The sequence below is a fragment of the Mauremys reevesii genome, linkage group 1, assembly GCF_016161935.1.
Source record: "Mauremys reevesii isolate NIE-2019 linkage group 1, ASM1616193v1, whole genome shotgun sequence".
Taxonomy (NCBI): domain Eukaryota; kingdom Metazoa; phylum Chordata; order Testudines; family Geoemydidae; genus Mauremys; species Mauremys reevesii.
The window spans coordinates 129,556,334-129,579,649 of record NC_052623.1 but is presented as its reverse complement, the minus strand read 5'-3'; the positions used below and the strand labels follow the sequence as shown (position 1 = coordinate 129,579,649).

The 23,316-nt window shown below is 41.9% G+C and overlaps 1 long non-coding RNA gene across 2 annotated transcripts; it reads right to left on the bottom strand.

The window, feature by feature from the left end:
- Nucleotides 1-516: 516 nt before the first annotated feature.
- On the bottom strand, nt 517-23,027 carry LOC120405538. 2 transcript variants are annotated; one of them, XR_005598706.1, is made up of 3 exons: nt 22,901-23,027; nt 1,820-1,917; nt 517-711 (listed from the first exon to the last, which is right to left on the bottom strand). It is a non-coding gene; the product is annotated as an uncharacterized LOC120405538 (long non-coding RNA). The 2 variants fall into 2 exon arrangements; XR_005598680.1 differs by lacking the exon at nt 22,901-23,027 and adding an exon at nt 16,043-16,073.
- Nucleotides 23,028-23,316: the final 289 nt, after the last annotated feature.

Here is a 23,316-nt window from a genome sequence, read left to right as displayed (position 1 = left end):
AAGAGTGTCTTACCAACCTTTTAGAGTTGAGAGCAGTCAGAAATACTTGCATTCACTTCCTTCACCTGATCAGAGCCAAATCTCTAGATATCTTGATATACAATGTGACCTACATGTTTTGCCTCAACTCTCAGGGCAGGACATGCCCCACTTCCCCCATCCTTACTTTGTGCCAAAGCGATAAAACTCTGGAACTGGTACATATGCAATCAGATAGTCATCTCAGCTTCTTAACTCCCAGGTATACATAACACCACAGCTGATGACCTCAGCAGGTACTTCTCCCAAAATTACAAATGGGATTTGGGATTTCTATCCTTGGGGTTTTCCAGAAGTGGAGCTTTTTCAGCCCCTGCCAACACAAAGTGCAAGACATTTTGGTCAAGGGGGGATTAGATTGTCCACCACCAGGGAATGTCTTCCTTATTTCATGGACAAGAAGTCTTCTTTATGTATACACACAAAAAACATTACTTTTGAAAGTACTGAACAAGATCAAACAAGACAGGCTGAAAGTCATTTTAATTGCACTGACTTGGCTGAGACAAATTTGATATTCTTGCCTCATTTGACTTGCTTCTCTTCTATCACTGAGACATCCAATCAGTTGCCATCCATCGTCTCAGAATGACAATACAATTTTTCACCCAAATCTTGAAGTTCTGCAACTCCAGATCTGGCTTCTTGATGGTTCTCAGGGATAGACACTTCCTGTTCAACAGAGGTACAACAAATATTGTTAAACAGCAGAAAAACCTCGACATGAAATACTTTCAGAAATGGAAGAGATTTCACATTTGGTGTACCTATCAACAAGTCTTTCCTGTTCATTCTTTTCTTTCCACCATCTTGGACTACATATGGGAATTAAAGAGAACAGGTCTCGCTATGCGTTCTGTCAAGGTTCACTTGATAGCTATACAGCTTTTCACTCATTTGCAGATGATTTTTCAATTTTTGCTCACCCTAAAATGTCAAGATTCCTCAGGTGACTAATGAATCTTTTCCAACAGATTAGGGGACTTCAATATGGGACTTCAATTTTGTTCATAATTGCCTTGTGAAACACCCTTTTTAAGGGTATTCACTGCTCCACCCTTCCATGACAACAGTTTCTTTAGTGGCCATCACTTCTGCCCAGAGGATCAGACAACTGGGGGTTTTAATTGTAGACCCTCTTTTACAGTGTTTTTCAAGGAAAAGATATTGTTGCTATCACATCCAAAGTTTCTGCCTAAGGTTTCTTCTGAATTTCATATTAGCCAGAGCATTCATCCTTCCAGTCTCCCCTTCCCCCAAACCACATCAGACTAGGCAGGAATCTGCTTTCCATACTGTATTGAATCTGTATGTCAGAAGGGCGTTTGCCTTCTATCTGAACAGAACCAAATCTTTCTGAAAGTCTCCCAGACAGGTTGTTTCAACTGCAGACTAATCCAAGAGATTCACAGCCTAAACCCAGAGACACTCAAGTAGTAGCTCTTGGTGTACTATTTCTTGTTATGATTCTGCCAATATTGAACTTCTTTCTAGAGTATGTTAGCCTATTCCTCAAGATCTCAATCTATTTCTATGGCATTACTCAAGGATGTTAATTTTGCTGAAATTTGCATAGCTGCAACTTCGGTGCATGCTTTCTCCAACCACTATGGTTAGTGCATGTCTCAAAATCAGATGCTACAATTGACAATTCAATTCTATCTTCAGTATTAGGCTTTGTTCTGAAGCTTCTTCCTCCCTGTGGGGATACTGCTCAGGAGTCACCTGAAGTGGAGCACTCACAGGGACACTATTCAAAGAAAAAGGAGAGGTTACTCACCTTGTGCTGTAACTGAAGTTCTTTGAGATGTGTCCTCCAATGGGTGCTCCACTAACCATCCTCCTTCCCCTCCACTTCAGAGGCTCCTCTGCAGAGCTCTGTGGGAGAGAAGGTGGTTCACCCATGGAGCCATTATATGACATATTGGGCTGCATTAGTAAGAGCATTGCCAGATTGTGGGAAGTGATTATTCCCCACTATTCGACACCGGTGAGGCCACCTTTGGAGTATTGTGTCCAGTTTTGGGCCCTCCACTGCAGAAAGGATGTGGACAAATTGGAGATAGCCCAGCGGAGGGAAATGAAAATTATTAGGGGACTAGGGCACATGATTTATGAGGAGAGGCTGAGGGACTGGGTTTATTTAGTTTGCAGAAGAGAAGAGTGAGGGGGGATTTAATAGCAGCCTTCAACTACCTAAAAGGGGGGTTCCAAAGAGGATGGAGCTAGGCTGTTCTCTGGTGGTAGCAGATGACAGAAGAAGGATCAATGGTCTCAAGTTGTAGTGGGGGAGGTCTAGGTTTGATATTAGGAAAAACTATTTCACTAGGAGGGTGGTGAAGCACTGGAATGGTTATTTAGGAAGGTGATGGAATCTCCATCCTTAGAGGTTTTTAAGGCCCGGCTTGACAAAGCCCTGGCTGGGATGATTTAGTTGGTGTTGGTCCTGCTTTGAGCAGGGGGTTGGACTAGATGACCTCCTGAGGTCTCTTCCAACCCTAATCTTCTATGATTCTATAATCCTCAGGATGTGTAGAGTGTGCGCACTTGGTGAATGGGCACTGCTACCAAAAAATCTCTGATCAAAGGTGCAGGGGGCACATCTGTTCCTGAAATGTGTTGCCTAATTTAGGATGTTGTTATTATTTTAGATAATATGGGTTATAGGGATTGCCAATTAATCTGATCAGAAGCCAATAAGGTTCTTGTTCCAGAATCAGGCTACATAGAGTTTGCAAGGACCCTCGGGATGTATGACAAGGATGCTCACACTGAGACAAATGTAGCCTTAAAGTCTTGGATTGAGATAAATGGAATTATAATCAAATTGTAATCAAATGGTAAAATAATCTGAGTTACAAAGGCAATAATATTGTTCTTGTGATATTATTTACTATACTATAAAGCTTTTGATTAATATACTCACATCCTTCCTTGATAACCTGGGGTAGGACACTACCAAATTTACGGCCATGAAAAATGCATCAGACTATGAAATCTGGTCTCCTACTGTGAAATCTGGTCTTTTGTGTGCTTTTACCCTCTCCTATACAGATTTCACGGGAGAGACCAGCGTTTCTCAAACTGGGGGTCCTGACCCAAAAGGCGGTTGTGGGGAGTCACAAGGTTATTTTAGGGGGGTCAATGTATTGTCACCCTTACTTCCACTCTGACTTCAGAGCTGGGCAGCTGGACAGTGGCGGTGGTTGGCCAGGTGACCAGCTCTGAAAGCAGCACTCCGCGAGCAGCAGCGCAGAAGTAAGGGTGGCAATACCATACCATACCTTCCTTACTTCTGCGCTGCTGCCTTCGGGGCTGGGCAGCCAGAGAGTGGCAGCTGTTGACTGAGAGCCCAGCTCTGTAGGCAGCAGTGCAGAAGTAAGAGTGATAATACCATACCACGCCATCCTTACTTCTGTGCTGCTTCTGCTGGTGGCGGCTCTGCCTTCAGAGCTGGGCTCCCGACCAGCAGCTGCCACTCTCCAGCTGCTCAGCTCTGATGGCAGCACCACCAGCAGAAGCACAGAAGTAAGGGTAGCAGTAAGGTAATCCCCCCCCTACAATAACCCTGAGAACCCCCAACAAGTCCTTTTTGGGTCAATTACAACACTGAAATTTCAGGTTTAAATAGCTGAAACCATTAAATTTACAATTTTTAAAATCCTATTACTGTGAAATTGACCAAAATGGACCGTGAATTTGGTAGGGCCCTACCTGGGGGTACGAGACAAAAGACCAGCCTTGTCTCTGGCATGCCAAAAGAGTTCAGGTCCAGGTTCCTCAATTCTTGAGTGGGAGGTGGAGAGTTAAGGACACGCTAAAGAGCTGAGAGGTATAGAAGACTACAGAGGCTAACGTAGAGTTTTACTTAATACTTAATTGTAAGTTTTAAGTCAGTTAGTTAACAGACTAATCGCCTAATAAACAAAAGAATAATCAACAAAGAACTAAGGCTGAAGAAGCCTCCTTGGCATGGTGGTTACCCCTCTTGTAAAGCTTGAACACTTGAGCCCTCCTTCTATGTCGAAACTTAGTTTCCTCACCCAGAGAATGTTGGGGTACGCTTACTCTAGGCTGGCATGTTTGTACATATTGATGACACATATATATTAATGACATTAGCTCATTCTCACATTGGTTATTTTTATCCTACCCAGTTTTTTTGGTTCTTTCCAAGTTCTTTGTGGTGTACCTGTTAAGTTTAAAAGGGGGTATGAACCTAGGTAGACCCCAAACCGACCTATTTCAATGTATTTTATATCTATCTATGTTAAAGGTTACAACCATATATGGACCTGATGCTTTAGCTCATCACCAGCTATCTAGGTGAAAGGTTCCAAACATATATACACTAACTTTGTGTTACAGCCAAAACATACTCTAATATCAATCTATAAACCTATTATAATAAAACATAATCAAACCCATGAGAAAAGATATTTAGGCAAGCAAGCAGGCTAGCCTTAGAGACTACAAGTGGAGCTGCCATAGTGGTACACATCTCAAAGAACCCCACTTACTTCACAAGGTGGGTAACCTCTCCTTTTCCTATGTAGGTAGGTATATATAAGGTTTGAGGTAAGAAAGATAGGAAAGCAGGCAAGATTGGTGAAGTAGAACAGTTTAACATGAGTGATATAACATTCACCTTGAAAACAGTTTCCTTAGGGTTATAGGTGATAGACATTCCAGTTACAGGATTCTATTCTAACTTTAGAGTACAAAATGTGCAGGTCCATCAAATGGAGAGCATTTAGTTTGTTTTTTTAATGTTAAATTATTATTAACAGTTAAAAATAGAAATATAATGAATAAATTTTGTATTATCCTAGGACCAAATGCATGCACAGTGTTTGTATAAACAACTCCATTTGTAATTATTGAATTTTGCTGTTCAGTCCAAATGTGCCTATTTTCTATAATTATAAATATTCAGAACTGTTATTTTTCTGATTTCAAACTGTTAATGAAAATTTATTTAATCAATCATTAAAATCTGAATGGGGGAGAAACTCTGCTTATTAGCCTTCTGATCAATTTAACACAGTGTTCCCCTCCCATTGAAATTTAGAACAATTCAACCCATTCATTGCTTTTTTCTCTCTAAATCTTCTTGGTTGATTTTAGGTTGGCAGTACTTCGAGGAGCTAAAAAAACAAAAGCTTCAAGATTATGGAACCAACTAGTGAGTTTTAGAACGTGTGTTATCCAAAAGTTTTTCCCCTTGCACATTTTTATTAGTAATAAGAATGCACTATATCATGTGATATAAAAATGCAAACCACCTTGAAACCATGCTTGAGTCACTATATAGAAACACAGTTGCCAGAAAGTTATTACATTTACTGGCTCCTTTTAACTGCTCAACTTTAAAGAAACCCAAGCTTTATTTTCTTATTTCATTTTGGAAGTACTTATTTTATGTTCAAGTTGTAGTGTGTTTCTTTGTTGCCCTGAAGGCTACATTCAGTGGAATTCAAATCTGTTTATTTTATCAGGAAATCCTTGATCTATACATATCATTCTCCAGGTGTTCTGGCAAGAACAGCAATAAATTACAGACTGAAACAATATGTTCATAAAGCAATATAAAAATGCCATGAACAGAAAACAGACCAAAGCCTACCAAAAATGAAAAAAGGCCTTATCATGCTGGCAGGTTTTAATGGATTTCTAGTAACCATGACTAAGTTAGTAAGAGTTCTTAAAGCATGGGGCTGAGGACATAAAGTCATTTTGTCCCATTGATGTCTTTTGTTTGATGTACCCACAGATCCTCATCTTGCAGGCTTGAATTAGAGGAAGTCAATAACTTGGAATGTAACCAGTGACAGTTGGGAAAAACAACCTCCCCCCACCCCATCCCCAAAAAGCCACCACAACCATCAGTAAATCCATCTCTTTTTCTCCAAATTTAGCTAATCCAAATGAAATTTTTCATATCAAATATGTGTATCTGAAATGATGATAGCAGCATCACAATGAGTCATCTACAGCAATCTTTCTCAATCTTTTTTGGTTGGCAACCCCTTATTTGAATTTAGAAATTTTCATTACCCCTTTTACATTTTCTAAAAAAAGAGTGTCAGTGATCATAAGAATATATAATTTTATATGTTTGTGTGTGTCAAGAGGTTGGCAGAGAATATATTGAAGGGAGAGAAGAGAGTGATTTTTTTTTTAAGATTGTAATAACATTTTCAATGCTTCACAACCCTCTTGAATGTTTTTTTGTGATGCTCATCTCTGGAGTTGCAATGGTTGATTAACTCTGATCTAAAGAAATGGTTGAATTGCCTGTCCCCTGCAAATCACTGGCCAACATATGTTGGCCTTTAATATTACAGAGTTTGCATATCGTTCCTGATTAGCTGAAAACTAATTGACCCGGAAAATATTTAAATGAAAACACTGGGAGACGGATGTTGTTTCCAAGTACCTTCCTTCCTCTAGTAATCCTCTTGTTTGCGCAGCAATTTATGTATATCGGTAATAACATCTCCTCCTGCATCCTCCCTTGTCTGAAATACAGATCACGAAAAGGATGCTTGCCAATGTCAAGAAGGGATCAGCCACTGTTACACAACAGAACCCGAATTATTTTTGTGCCTTCGACAATTTGCGGGGGTGGGGGGGGAGAGAATGTTCTCCCACTAAACGAAACATTTTAAAAACCAAACAAACAGTGGAAGGACTACAAAAGTATGTTCCAACAACATTTTCTGTGAGAAGGGTTATCAAACTTGGAATGATGATGGCAGTTTCTCCATATGCTATATTGAATAAGGTTTCTTTATGTCTACACCCCAAATTCTCCCCTAAAGTAGTTTTGGAATTTCACCTTAACCAATCCATTCAGTTACCTGTGTTCTTTCCAAACCACATGCTTCCACAGTGAAATGAAGATTCTACTCCCTCAGTGTTTGGCGGGCCTCAGCTTTCTACCTACAGAGGACAAAACCACTCAGGAAATTCCGGAGACTATTGTCGCTATAGCAAATAGAGTCAGAGGTCATGCCATCTCCACCCAGTGAATCTCTGGATGCAGTCTACTCTATCAGCTTTTGAACCTCTCCTGCCTCCCTAGGATAAGAGGTCATTCCACAGACCACAAGCAACAGCTATTGTCTCTCTTCAGGAGATACCCCTCCTGGACATCTGTAAAGTGGCCATATAGAGCTCCGATGACACATTTGCAAAGCATTATGGTCTGGTGCAGGACCCATCTGCTTATGCCTCCTTTGGGACAACTGTATTCCTCTCAGCCCTACTGTCTACATCCTCGCACCTTCCTGCTACTTAGGTATTGCTTGTCAATCAGCCACAATGGAATACCATAGAGACCATCCTCAAAAAAGAAGGAGCTTACTTACATGTAACTGGATGTTCTACAAGGTGTGTGGTCCCTATCTGCAATCCAATATCCACCCTCCTTCCCCTCTGCTTTGGATCAGATTTGATTCACGATAGAAAAGGAACTAGAGAGGCAGCTAGTCTGCCCCATCCTCTGTCCCCTCAGTCAGAGGTACAAAGTGAGCTAGGGGGCATGCACGGACCAATGGATGCTACTTGCAAGGTCTCTGGTTCCAGGCACGTGTGCAGTCCACACTGGAATACAGATAGGGACCACTCATCTTGAAGAAACTTCAGTTACAGGTCAGTAACCTTTTCTTTTGTAATAAGCTAAGTAATTTAGAAATGCAGGCAACAGTTCTGGAACAGTTATATTTTGTAAATATTAGTGATGCTGAAAATAAGTGGCAAATAGCATCCCATCAGGGCTGCCGGTGGGGGGGGGGGCAAGTGGGACAATTTGCCCCAGGCCCTGGAACCCGCAGGGGCCCCCACGAGAGTTTTTTGGGGCCCCTGGAGCGGGGTCCTTCACTCATTCCGGGAGCCCTGGAAAACTCCTGCCGGGCCCAGGCCCCTGGAGCTTCTTCTGCTCTGGGTCTTTGGCGGCAATTCGGCAACGGGGAGTCCTTCCGCTCCGGGACCCGCCACCGAAGTGCGCCGAAGACCCACATCGGGGCTCCTTCCACCCCAGGACCCACCGCCAAAGTGCCGGGTCTTCGGCGGCGGGGGGTCAGGCCCGCTGAATTCTCTGGAAGGCCCTGCATCCCATTGGGATTAGTGAATGAGAGTGCTGGACAAGTCCCCTAAAAAGTGTTGCCAATGATGCTAGGGAAGAACCATGGAAATATTTGCAACATTTCATTTTGCTTTTTATCCCAATTTTGTTTTTGCTGAAATTTTCCAATAAGCTCGAATTCTGATCTGCAACAACCCTGTTATCCAAGGACTGGATCCTGTTCATGCCTATGATTGCATGAGTAAACCTTGGTCTCATTGTTTTGAGAAGAGGATGCTAATCTTGATGCACTCTGATGATTCATTTTGTTTGCTTGGAAGTTTAATGTGGCCAATATCCACTAAAGAATAGACTGACCACCAAATTAATTGCACTTTAAACTTGATTCATATTTGAACACAGCATTACAGCCTGCTTAAAGACTAAAACAAGAAGACAAGGTATCTCCCCTTAAAAGCCATTGCTAGTCTCATTGCCAGCAATAAGGTGAGAACATACTAATGTTCATTTATTAATTGAAATAAAACAATCTTAGAGTATGTTAGTAACTCAGGGACTTTAAAGAACAGTATGATACATGGAACAGTACACTAAAAAAAACAATCACAACTTGTCAATGAATCAGACTCTGTTTTTTCCACTTTCATCACGCTCCCAAAGGAGTAGCTGTAAGATATGTTAAGGATGTTGTTATTCATATGGCTGCTTCAATACATGACCTCACAGACCAGAAAAACCTTTATTGAGCCACTAGCTATTTTCACATCCAGATCCTGTACGTCAGCATTTTTTTTTAAAGTCAGATTTAACAAACCGACAATGTATCATTCCCATGCGTAACGTTAGTCTTGTGTTTAAAAGAAATTCCTGTAAACCTTTTGCAGTCAGGTTTTCCCAGCACAATATCCAAACTACATCAAAATGGTACACTGTAAAATTACGATTGAGATGTACAGTATGATGTATTTTCTGTGTGCTGTCAAATACACCACTAAGAAAAGGGTCTGTTCTGTGAGGTACTGAGTGCCCTTATTTCAGTGGAAGTAAAGTGCTTAGTATGTTGCAAATAGCTGTTCAGCACCTTTCATGATTGTTCCCGTTAGATGCAGTTCTGAAGTTAAATTGGTATTTAGAAACCTTTGATTACTTTATCTTGGCAAACCACACATGTCAGTATTACTGAAGTTGTACAGTTGCAGGTCTGGTGAGCTAATCCCACTCTTTGATGTTTCTTCTGACCATATGCTTTTGGAAGTATTAACATGTGAAAAATATTTGGGGAAAGTAGGCTAATTAGGACTAGAAATATGTAACTCCATTGAAGGTGCTCCTCCAATACCATAGCGTTGGTGGGAATATAAAAAAACAACAAACAGATAGATAAGTAAATGTGCCTACAAACTGTTGAAAGATATGAACAATTACTTAGACCTGTCATAATCTGCTAATCATACATAGACCTAGAACCTGAGAAGAAAATTTTAAATAGATCCAACTGTAATGAAATGCTGAAGTGTACCCCTCTCCAGTCCAAAACACAAACATCAGTCTGCTCTGTCTTTCAACATTTCTTTACCAGTAGCATGGTTATGGAAGCCAAAATAGAGAGGGTCCTTTCCCATTGTATGCTAATAGAATGAGAGTCTTTAATCACATGATAAGAAAAGGCCTGGAGGATGGAGATTGAGGCCTGGGGGATGCACAGAGATGTCTCAGTGCGGAGAAAGATAAGGAAGGGCCTGACAGCTAATAGGGAGAAAACAAGAAACATGCAAGAGTTTGAAGTATCACGGGGGGGAGGAGAGGAAACTGTCCCAGGCCAAAATGAGTTGGCAACAGAATGTGGTTGAAAGGGCTTGAAGCCTGAGCTTTACTTTCCCTTTTCTCAGTTGTTGAAGAAATAAATAATCTATTTAGCAAGAACAATATAATTATGTTCTAGATCCCTGATCTCCTAAGCTGGTATACATGGGCCAGACCCCTTTGCTTGCACAGACCAGTTTCCTGGGGCAGAGCCTAGGTTCCCATGAAAGGATAATGGTTTGCTAAAAAGTTGTGAGAGTTTCAATGAAAAGTTGAATTTGTTGTCAGACATTTTAGGCCTGATTCTCCTTATTTCTACCAACTTTATACTGGTGTAATTCCATTAATTTCAACATAACAGTTCTTGTATTTGTGTTAACTCCTGATTTGCAGGCCCTTTATCTCGAATTTCAAGGTTCTTTAGTTTAAAGTACAAACCTCAGAAGTGTCTGAATCAGACCACAACTTCACTAGATGAAGAAGTTCAAGTTATTGTCCTTATGTGTAGTGCATTTCAGGCTGTGCAAACACTGCATGCATCCAGGACTGGCGATTTTTCTTTAGCAATGTCTGTGTGGTCTGCACATGCACTCCCATTCACCTTGTGCTCCACATCTTAGTTCCTTTTGGGGTGCCCCACTTTTCATAGGTTGTGCTTAGCTCCCCTTTGTCTTATAAGCATCTCATTAACATTTGGGTAAACCTGTTTCCAGGGTAGCCTACAGTCGGAACAGAATTTTTTGTGATGTTATAATTAGGTGTCTTATGATCTAGGTGGGTACGCTACAACATATTTCCTGTAACATCAATTATTGGTCCATTCTTTCCAGTAATCTTTTTACTTTACTGGCACAGCGTTATTATTTGGTCACCCTCTTATGTCAAGCATTGTTAAGCCGGAAGTCTAGTATGGCTAAACTAAAACCTTACAGGCCTCAACTTTTAGGCCTTGCATTACAAGCCATGTTTTACTGATACCTAATGCCCACTCATCACTCCTAAATACTTGTCACTTATACTCCTATAGTTCTATCCTACTTGTATCTATTTATCACATATTGATTATATGACACAATGTATGTGTTCACCATGACAATCATACACTTCTATGATGAAATGACTTGTCCTAGTCTGCTAGTACCAGATATTTCCCAGGTACATATTTAGTAAGTGGGTTAAAATGCATTAACCTTAGCAATAGACACTGACATCTCAGTGGTGCTAGATCCAGGTCTTTTCCATTGATGATGGTTACAAGCAATTTATGGTCTGTTATCAGTGTAGATTAATCCAATCCACATGGATATCTGTAAAAGTTCTCACATGCCCACATATTTGCCAACAATCTGTGTGTATGTATGTGTGTGTGTGTGTGTGTGTGTATATATATATATATATACACATACATACACACAGATTGTTGGCAAATATGTGGGCATGTGAGAACTTTTACAGATATCCATGTGGATTGGATTAATCTACACTGATAACAGACCATAAATTGCTTGTAACCATCATATATATATATATTTTTTTTTACTTCTGTGAGTGTCCAAGAATAAAATGCAAGTGGCTTTTACTCAGAGCCTTGGTGTTTCAATACTACACCACTAGGTCATAGCTAATTATATGCGCACTGATTATTGTGGGTTTGTTCACATCATCATACCTGAGAACTGAAGCTGTTCAGATCATTTCTTTAACTTTTTTTAAAAGGCAATTTCTTGATTTGGCCCCCACAGCCAAGATGTGTTTCACTAAGAGTTCATTCAGTAGTTTTGTCACTGTAGAAAGGTTCTATAGGTATTGACCAGGGCAATTTACCATCTCCAATACACATCTCAGTTCTGGTACATTAGTTGGTGCATTCAGTTTTCAAATTGCTTTTACTTTCTCAGGACTAGGACTGAGGTAGGTGGAAAATTTCTTGTTTAGCTTCATATGAGACAGACTCATTAGGCTTAGGACTTTGAAGGTTTTGTTGTGTTCTTCCACTGAAGAATCATAGAACTGGAAAGGACCTCAAGAGGCCAGCTAGTCCAGTCCCCCTGCACCCGTGGTAGGACTAAATATTATCTAGACTATTCCTGACAGGTATTTGTCTAAACTGCTCTTAAAAATCTCCAATAATGGAGATTCCACAACCACCCTAGGCAATTTATTCCAGTGCTTAACCACCCTGACAGTTAGGAAGTTTTTCCTAATGCCCAACCTAAACCTCCCCCACTGCAATTTAAGCCCATTGCTTCTTGTCCTACCTAGCCTCAGAGGTTAAGAATTTTTTTTCTTCCTCCTCCTTGTAACAACCTTTTACATACTTGAAAACTGTTATGTCCCCTCTCAATCTTTTCTTTTCCAGACTAAACAAACCCATTTTTTTTCCAATCTTCCCTCATAGGTTGTGTTTTCTAGATCTTTAATCATTTTTGTCGCTTTTCTCTGGACTCTCCCCAATTTGTCCACATCCTTCCCGAAATGTGGGCCCAGAACTGGACACAATACTCCAGTTGAGGCCTAATTAGCCCAGAGTAGAGCAGAGGAATTACTTCTCGTGTCTTGATTACAACACTCCTGCTAATGCATCCCAGAATGATGTTTTTGCTTTTTATGCAACAGTGTTACACTGTTGACTCATATTTAGCTCGTGGTTCACTATGACCCCCAGATTCCTTTCCACAGTACTCATTCCTAGGCAGTCATTTCCCATTTTGTATGTGTGCAACTGATTGTTCCTTCCTAAAGAGAGTATTATGCATTTGTCCTTATTAATTACATCCTATTTACTTCAGACCATTTCTCCAGATCATTTTGAATTTTAATCCTGTTCTCCAAAGCACTTGCAACCCCTCCCAGCTTGGTATCATCCACAAACTTTATAATTGTACTCTATATGCCATTATCTAAATCACTGATGAAGATATTGAACAGAACCAGACCTGATTCCTGTGGGACCCCACTCATTATGCCCTTCCAGTATAACTGTGAACCACTGATAACTACTCTCTGGGAACAGTTTTCCAACCAGTTTTGTACCCACCTATAGTAGCTCCATCTAGGTTGCATTTCCCTAGTTCAGGGATCGGCAACGTTTGGCATGTGGCCCACCAGTGTAAGCCCTCTGGCAGGCCGGGCCAGTTTGTTTACTTGTCACATCCAAAGATTCAGCTGGCTGCGGCTCCCTCTGGCTGTGGTTCGCCGCTCCAGGCCAATGGAGGCTGCGGGAAGTGGCACTGGATGATGGACGTGCTGGCTGTGGCTTTCCACAGCCCCCATTGGCCTGAAGAGGCGAACCACAGCCAGTGGGCGCCGCAGTCGGCTGAACTCACGCAGCCCACTGCTGCTCTGGGGTTCCAGCTGCTGGCCCCTTGCCAGCCGGGGTCCCCGCTGCAGCCCCACTCACCTTGCTTCTGGTTGGAGTTCCAGTGCAGGCCCCCTGCCAGACAGGGTCCAGGCTTCCGGCCCTGCTCAGCCCTACCAGCCGCCAGCTCCACTCACCTCAGCTGCCGATCTGGAGTTCCAGCAGCTGACCTCCTGCCAGCCGGTTATCAACTGATTACTCAGAAGCCTGTGTGCAGCTTAAAGTATCCAAATAGGTGCAACCAGACATTGGAAAACTCAGCAAGGGAAAGCAAGGGCAAGGATCACTCTAAACTAATAAGATCTGCATTTTAATTTAATTTTAAATAAAGCTTCTGAAACATTTTGAAAACCTTGTTTACTTTACATATAACAGTAGTTTGGTTATATATTATAGACTACAGAGAGACCTTCTAAAAAACGTTAAAATGTATTACTGGCACGCAAAGCCTTAAATAAGAGTGTATACATGAAGACTCAGCACACCACTGCTGAAAGGTTGCTGACCCCTGGTCTAGGGATTCTTTTATAAAATACATAAAACAATGGTTTGAGCGGCACCTAAGCCATCTTCTCACTTCTGGCTTTGGGAAATTAAAATAGACTCTCCCTGATCATCTTTTTAGTTCTTCTTCCCCACTCACAAGCTCTTGGGAATAAGGAACCACAAGTACTTTCTATTAGGGGGTAAAGAGAACCCCCCCCCCCAACCATATAAATATCAACATACTGTAAAATGAACAAAATCTCGTAAGTCTATCAGGAGGATGACCAAACAGCACAGTTCCCGGTTTTAATTTTCTGGCATGTAGTGGTCTGCAAATCTTAATATCATAGTCCCTAGCCACCTAAAACCCCAATCATGAGTCCAATTAGATTCATTCGTAGTCAGGGGCCAGCTTTCTTCTTCCTGCCTGTTGCAATCTAGAGAGGTCTGCACCACACAGTCCTGGTCCAACATGCAACTGTATTTCCCAGTTCTGCAATGTCAGCACTGCATTACCCCTGGTCCACTCCCACAGAATTTCCAGGTGGGGAACCCAGAACAAAAACAGGATCACTGGACAGAGTCCCTGGTCTCTAGGACATAACATAAGAACAGTCAGATCAACTGTCCATCTAGCCCAATATCCTATCTTCCCACAGTGGCCAATTGCCAGAAGCTTCCAAGGAAATGAAAAGAACAGTTCAATCATCAAGTGATCGATCCCCTGTCATCCACTCAAAGCATGGGGTTGAAAGAGACTCCCTACCTGTTCTTGCCAAACCAGAATTCACTACCTGGACAATCAGGGTGACCCCTATAGTCCAGGGCACATCCTGCAAAATTCCTGTGCCCTGTCAAGCGTTTGGTCACAGTGACAATCCGCTACCATTTATATAATCATAAGCAAGACAAATTCGAACTAAAACAAAACACAGTATGTGGAATTATGGGTATACAACATTATAATTAATGCAAATGAGGCTGACTGGAGCTCGCCATTCCTCTATGGAAAGAGTAGAGAATGCCATCCCTCTAAGCCTTCTAGCTCTGGGGCTCGCACTTGATGCGTACCACAAATGTTTTGGCTACACTACTTTCTTCTCCAGGGAAGTTAGACCCTATCACCCTAACCCATCACCAAGTCCAAATCAAAATTGTATTTCTGGATAATGGGCCAGAGTCTTAGTCCCAGATCCAGGTCCTCTGCCTTGCTGACGCATCACCGCAGCCTTGAAAGCTGCCCTGAAAACACAGTGGAAGAAAGCTGGGGTGGGTGGGGGATAGTGATCTCTGTGCCACTCACTCTGCTGTTTCCTGCATACATGCACATTCTGTCTAGGGATGGGGAGAAGGGGGAAAGCCTCGGCAAGAGGGGGCTGAACTATTCCAGATTATGTCCAGGCTGTTCAGACTGCTGGCTGACCCAGGAACAGAGGAGTGGGAACGTGGCTTAGGGCCATCTTTGTCTCCCTGCAGCCCACGCTCCTCAGCTGTGCCTGAGCCATTGATTTAAAAAAAAAAGGTAGAAAAAGGGGTTTAGGTAGGTGGAAGCAATGTGTAAAAAGCTAAGATCATTTTCTGATAAAGCAAAAACATTTGTTCACACTGAGTGCCATGATGCCTGAATTCAGCAGCCAAGAAGCCCCCATTTCTGCTCTTCATTATCACTAGGTGCCACTTTGATCAACAGGAAAGTCTAAGGAAATCAGATTTATGTCTGACAGCGTTTTGCTGGGGTGAACCAGCAGAGCAGCTGCGTTAGCTCAGCAGTAGAGAGAAATCCCTTTGGAATTCTAGGACCTCAGCTTCACTTCACTAGTGAATTGGTTGTGCATGTTCCATTCTGTATTCCACTAGGGAGTTGATGAGGGCCTTTTGAAACAGATCATCAGCTTAAATGATGCAGAGGAGCCGGCGAATCACAACCATCAAAAGATATTATTTTATCTTTAACCAACTCTCTTGTTTACTGCATTGGGTGGTGTCTGACTGCCCCAGGTGCCATCACAATGACATTCCATCAAAAATGAGGGGGAAAAACAGATCAAATAATTCCAGGAGCTTAGTTTTCAATACAAATTAGTGCATAAAAGAACTGGCACTCAGAGGCACAAAATGGATATTTGAGCTCTCAAATGCAGAAAAGAGCATCCAAACTGCAGATGTCCAAGTTTGAAAATCAGGCTCTACTGCAGCAGAAGAGAATGATGGGCCAACTCCAATGTCAGGTAAGGAGGTAATTGGATTCTTTTAGTTCATCGTCTTACCTCCTCAATTTGGAGGGTTTCCCTCCTGAGATACTTCTGGAAAAGATAGGTCAATGGCTATTCACTGTAACTAGGTCATCAGTATTGCCAACTCTTCTGATTTATTTAATTTTTGTGAGTGACATGATTTTGGCTGGGCTGGAGCCAATCTTACAATGATGTGAGATGCTTCAGCCAATCCCCCTCTCCATTGCAACCTAAAGCCATTCTTCCAGGATGGAAGGAGGGAGCTAAAGAACACAGCAGCTCAGAAAGAACAGGAGTACTTGTGGCACCTTAGAGACTAACAAATTTATTTCAGCATAAGCTTTCGTGGGCTACAGCTCACTTCTTCGGATGCATAGAATGGAACACACAGACAGAAGATATTTATACATGCGGAGAACATGAAAAGGTGGAAGTATGCATACCAAATAAGGGGCCAATCAATTGCGATGAGCTATCAGCAGCAGGAGAAAAAAAAACAAACCTTTGAAGTGATAAACGAGATGACCCATAGAAGGTGTGAGGAGAACTTAACATGGGGAAAATAGATTTAATTAGTGTAATGACCCAACCATTCCCAGTCTCTGTTTAAACCTCAGTTAATTTTATCTAATTTGCATATTAATTCGAGTTCAGCAGTCTCTCTTTGGAGTCTGTTTTTGAAGGTTTTTTGTTGCAAAATTGCCACCTTCAAGTCTGTCACTGAGTGGCTAGAGAGGTTGAAGTGTTCTCCCACTGTTTTTTTTTAATGTTATGATTCCTGATGTCAGATTTGTGTCCATTTATTCTTTTGCATAGAGACTGTCCGGTTTGGCCAATGTACATGGCAGAGGGGCATTGCTGGCACATGACGGCATATATCACGTTGGTAGATGTGCAGGTGAACAAGCCCCTGATGGCGTGGCTGATGTGGTTAGGTCTTATGATGGTGTCACTTGAATAGATGTGGACAGAGGTGGCATCAGGCTTTGTTGCAAAGATAGGTTCCTGGGTTAATGTTTATGTTGTATGGTGTGTGGTTGCTGGTGAGTATTTGCTTCAGGTTGGGAGGCTGTCTGTAAGCGAGGACTGGTCTGTCTCCCAAGAACTGAGAGAGTGAGGGATCATCTTTCAGGATAGGTTGTAGATCTTTGATGATGCGCTGGAGAGGTTTTAGTTGGGGGCTGTAGGTGATGGCTAGTGGCGTTCTGTTATTTTCTTTTTTAGGCCTGTCCTGTAGTAGGTGGCTTCTGGGTACTCTTCTGGCTCTGTCAATCTGTTTTTTCATTTCAGCAGGTGGGTATTGTAGTTTTAAGAATGCTTGATAGAGATCTTGTAGGTGTTTATTTCTGTCTGAGGGATAGGAGACAATGTGGTGGGAGGGATAGCTCAGTGGTTTGAGCATTGGCCTGCTAAACCCGGGATTGTGAGTTCAATCCTTGAGGGGGCTACATAGGGATCTGGGGCAAAAAAAATCAATACTTGGTCCTGCTAGTGAAGGCAGGGGGCTGTACTTGATGACCTTTCAAGGTCCCTTCCAGTTCTAGGAGATTGGTATATCTCCAATTATTTTTTTTTCTTTTCTTGGCTGTAGACAATGGATCGTGTGATGTGTCCTGGATGGAAGCTGGAGGTATGTAGGTAAGTATAGCGGTCAGTGGGTTTCTGGTATAGGGTGGTGTCTCTGCTCCATTATTTCCCCTCTGCTCCTATGAGAAAAATGGATAGGACAGTGCCTCTGCTCCTACCTGCTGCCCCCCTGCAGCACCCAGCCTGGGCAGGGGCAAATTGGGGTGAAGCCTTGGGGGGGGGGGGAGGGGATACCTCTTCAGGCCCCAGGCCTGGGATAGATGGGTGAAGAATCTCAGGAGGAGCAGAAGTGAGTCTGGGACCAGAACTAGGGAAGTAAGGGCTGAGGAAGCCTGAACTGATGAGAGGACTGGGGGTGGGGTAGGGACAGGATTAATTGTTGGGCAGGGACAGGCAGAGGTGGGCATGGAGCTCCTTCAGCAGGAGCCAAAATCACCTTACCCAACAAACTAATTATCGCACACGCACACTGGGGATGAGCAGGGGGAGTTTAGAAATCAAAAGGTAGACCAGAAAAATCACAAGATATACTTTTTTTAAAAAAAATCTCACTATATTTTGGCGTTTGACTCATGATTTTTGATGTCTTGTGGCTGGCAATACTGTGACATTTTCTAGGGCTGTCAAGCAATTAGAAAAAAATTAATCGCAATTAAGCATGTTGTTAAACAATAATAGAATGCCATTTATTTAAATGTTTTCTACATTTTCAAATATTGATTTCAATTACAACACAGAACACAAAGTGTACAGTGCTCACTTTATATTTATTTTTATTACAAATATTTGCAGTGTAAAAAACAAAAGAAATAGTATTTTTCAATTCACCTAATACAAATCCTGTAGTGCAATCTCTTTATCATGAAAGTTGAACTTACAAAGGTAGAATTATGTACTGCATTCAAAAATAAAACAATGTAAAACTTTAAGACCTACAAGTCCACTCAGTCCTGCTTCTTGTTCAGCCAACTGCTCAGACAATGTCACCGAAAAGTGAGAACAAGTGTTTGCAAGGCATTGTTGTAGCCAGCATCGCAAGATATTTATGTACCAGATGTGCTAAAGATTCGTATGTTCCTTCATTCTTCAGCCACCAATCCATTGGACATGCGTCCATGCTGATGACAGATTCTGCTTGATAACGATCCAAAGCAGTACAGACCGAGGCATGTTCATTTTCATCATCTGAGTCAGATGCCACCAACAGAAGGTTGATTTTCTCTTTTGGTGGTTTGGGTTCTGTAGTTTCCGCATTAGAATATTGCTCTTTTAACAATTCTGAAAGCATGCACCACACCTCATCTATCTCAGATTTTGGAAGGCACTTCAGATTCTGAAACATTGGGCCAAGTGCTGTAGCTATCTTTAGAAATCTGATATTGGAACCTTCTTTATGTTTTGTCGAATCTGCAGTGAAAGTGTTCTTAAATCAAACAGCATATGCTGGGTCGTCATCCAGGATTACCATAACTCAAAATATATGGCAGAATGCAGGTAAAACCATGGCGCAGGAGACATACAATTCTCCTCCAAGGAGTTGAGGCACAACTTTAATTAACACATTTATTTATTTATTTTTAACAAGCATCATCAGCATGGAAGCACATCCTCTGCAATGCTGGTTGAAGCATGAAGGGGCATGTGAATGTTTAGCATATCTGGCATGTAAATACCTTGGTAGGACACCTGGCTACAACACCAGCTACAAAAGTGATATGCGAATGCCTGTTCTCACTTTCAGGTGACATTGTAAATAAGAAGCAGGCAACATTATCTCCTGTAAATATAAACAAATTTGTTTGCCTTAGCGACTGGCAGAATAAGAGTGGACTTGGAGGCTCTAAAGTGTTACATTGTTTTGTTTTTAAATGCAGTTATGTAACCAAAAAAAATAAATCTACATTTGTAAGTTGCACTTTCACGATAAAAAGATTGCACTACAGTACTTGTATGAGGTGAATTGAAAAATACTATTTCTTTTGTTTGCCATTTTTACAGTGCAAATATTTGTAATCAAAAGTAATATAAAGTGAGTACTGTACACTTTGTATTCTGTGTTGTAACTGAAATTGATACATTTGAAAAATGTAGAAAATCATCCAAAATATTTAATACATTTCAATTGGTACTCTATTGTTTAAAAGTGTGATTAAAACTGCAGTTAATCATGATTCATTTTTTTGAATAATGATTCATTTTTTTTAATTAATCATGTGAGTTAACTGTGATTAATTGACATCCCTAATTTTTACATTCCTGCCTCTCAGAGGCAAGAGTCTCTGGAATGAGATCTGGATATGGCATGCATTTTTATGGGACTCATGGGTAGACACTCATGCTTGCTTTTGTGTCTCTCACCAAAAGTCTTTGATTTATGGCAATATGTGCTTAACAGGTCTTCGGGAAATATGGTGAATAATAACTAAGCCATAGAGAAAGCATTAAATGCCTAGATTTAAAAAAAAAAAAAAAAAGGTTTTAACATTGCAATCTGGAATAGCAATACTGAATGGTAGCAAGACATTCTAATTTCTGCTCAATGTGTAATAACAGTTGGATGGATTTTTTTTCCTGAATGTATAAATAGATGTGTAAAGTTCAGAGTGAGAACTCAGGTATCTAAGATATTGACAGACTTGTAGAGCTGCATATTTGCATGATTAACCTTTGCATAAAGCTAAAGTTATTTTTCTAAACCACTGTGGTAACATTTGTTTTCTCACAGTTACCATCAAAACATGTTAAAAAAACCCAAAACCCAACAACAACCCCACACACCCTCAACAACCCTGAAATGAAGCGCACAGTTATCACTCACAGGACTTGACTGAATTTGAAAGGTTTCTTACAGTTTGCTATAATTATATGGCAGTAAGAGATGCTGTAAAACATTTTGAAGGCCACTGGAGATAATTTTATTACAGAATGCTGACAGTTTTTTTTTTTTTAAGAACTCTGTGTATAAAATATTAAGCATTAAATCATTGAACTGATGAATAAGGAACAGAGATTAGCATTTTACCATACCACACAAGGAAGGAAATATATTCATTGCTGGCAGAAAAAGAACTTAGACATCTAAAAATCTTTCTGTGGGAAGGATTAGGATATCTGAGGAAGACATTTGGCTTAGTAAACAAAAAACCCTTATGTAGTTAAAAAAAGCTCAGATGTTTTTTAGTTTAAGGATGACATCACGCTGGCAATGGCTCTTCCATGTGTCCTCGCCTTACACACTTCAAGCAGTACCTGTTGTAATTTAGTTGAGAATGACTATACTGCTTCCAATATTCCAGACAACATCAATTTCTCATCCAGAACAGAGAAGCATAACACACAACAATCTGTGCTGACAAACAGGCTGCTAAATTTGGCCATGGAACTGGCTGGTGCTAGCCATCTTATTTTTTTATTAGCTGGTTCATCTGTCTGTCACCTTTCTTGAAACTCTGGTGATTTCAGGACTCTACAGTGGGGAATTATGGCAAAAAGCTAATAATAACAATGAATCTTTATATGCTTCCCATCCAGACATCTCCATGTGCTTCCCAAATATTAGCTACAAGCCCGAGAACACTTCTCTAAAGAAGAACAATGAGGAACCCTTGTGGCACTTTAGAGACAAACAAATTATCTGGGCACACTTCATCAGATGCAAGGAGTGGAAAACACAGTAGGCAGGTATAAAAATACAGTCAGGGCTAACAAAGCCAATTCAACCAGGGTCGAAGTGGCCCATTCTTACTTGAGTTGGTCTCCTTAGCACTGCCCCTCCCCCCCACACACACACGGTAAGGCAACTCCCATCTTTTCATGTGGTGTATTTTTATACCTGCCTACCGTATTTTCAACTCCATGCATCTGATGAAGTGGATTATAGCCCATGAAAGCTTATGCCCAAATAATTTGTTAGTTTCTAAGGTGCCACAAGGATTCTTCATTGTTTTTGCTGATACAGACTAACATGGCTGCCCCTCTGAAACCTGTCTCTAAGGAAGATATATTTTACACATGGGGATGCTGATATGCAAAGAAGTAAAATGACTTGCTAAGAGCCATACTGTGAATAAATGCTTAAAATGGGCCTACCATCCAGATCGTGTAGTTTAACTCCTAGACTAGCAGACAGGGGAAAATCTCCAGTTCTAATTGAGTCAGTGTCTTAGTTCACTCTGACAGGTCACTGCGCTTTCCTCTATTCTTTAATTGATCCCTTTGAAAGGCGGATTAAGGCAGGAGCTGAGTGACATTCTGAACCACAATGCAGTATCTGTATCACCAAAGTCTGTTTCAGAGTGGAGATATTTGTTGGCAGTCTAATAACTAGGAGTTTGTTCCAAAATGCTTAGGAACCACCTCTTGTAATATTCTTTCATCTGGCTCAAATGCCAATTCTGACAGCTAGATGAGGAGATGGGATTCAGGTTACATGGGTGAGAGGACACATTTGATTAATTTACAAACTGATTTAAAACACTGTGATGCTTCCCAGGGGTCAGGCACCTTGCTACCACCTAGCCTTAGCATGAGGAAGTCTTGTGTGTAACTGCCAAGTGTCAACTCCTTAAATCCCCCAGCCACAGATAAAAGAAGCACTGCCCTCTTAGTTTATGCAGGCTTCACTGTCCCTCTGCAGGTTAATAATAGGCATGCTCCAATCCCTCTGAGCATTCCCCTAGAGCAGGGGTCGGCAACCTCTGGCACATGGCTCGCCAGGGTAAGCACCCTGACGGGCCGGGCCAGTTTGTTTACCTGCCGCATCCGCAGGTTCAGCGGACCGCAGCTCCCACTGGCTGCAGTTAACCCTCCCAGACCAATGTGGGCAGCGGGAAGCGCCACGGGATGTACTAGCCGCGGCTTCCCGCCTCCTGCATTGGCCTGGGATGGCAAACTGCGGCCAGTGGGAGCTGCGATCGGCCGAAACTGCCGACGCGGCTGGTAAACAAACTGGCCCGGCCCACCAGGGTGCTTACCCTGGCGAGCCGCGTGCCAGAGGTTGTCAACCCCTGCTCTAGAGTGTCCAGTACATATTTCACTGAACACTGACAGAATTCACAGATCCACTGTTCCCAAAGGACCAGTACCCCCAACTTACCAGTTACACCTTAGATCACCGCTCCGCTTCACACATAGATATATTATAGCAAAAACAAGTAAGTTTATTTAACAAAGTATAACGATTTGAGAAGTAGTAGTAAAAGTATTTGTAAACAATGGTTACATGTAAAATAAAACCATGAGATGCCTTCTACCGTCTAGACTTAATTAGTAAGATACTGTCTTGTCTAACGAAGTTTAGCTCACCTAAATTCTTTGCAGCATTTTCCAGTCAGGTTGGCTGTGACCCTCTGTAGACATGCAGACTCACCCCTGAGGTGCCTCCTGCTGGTGACTTCTGGGAATTAGCTCATTCCAGCTAGGAGCGCCCGCTGCAGGCCAGTGCTCTTTTAATTGGGGTGCTGCCCCCTTGCAGTCCCCCACCAATCTGGGTCTCCCCTCCCTGGGGAACCCCCATCCCACTATCCCCACTTTACCTCAGTTTTGGCTACTGCCCAGTCTCCATCTAGCCCCCGTTCACTGGGGCAGACTGCAGTATCAGCCACTCATCATAGGCAAAGGGGTTTGGACCTGCTGCCTTTGCCTACCCCTGGGCTGCCCCCTGCAACCCCCAGTACAGGGGCGGCTCTAGGCATTTTGCCGCCCCAAGCATGGCAGGCAGG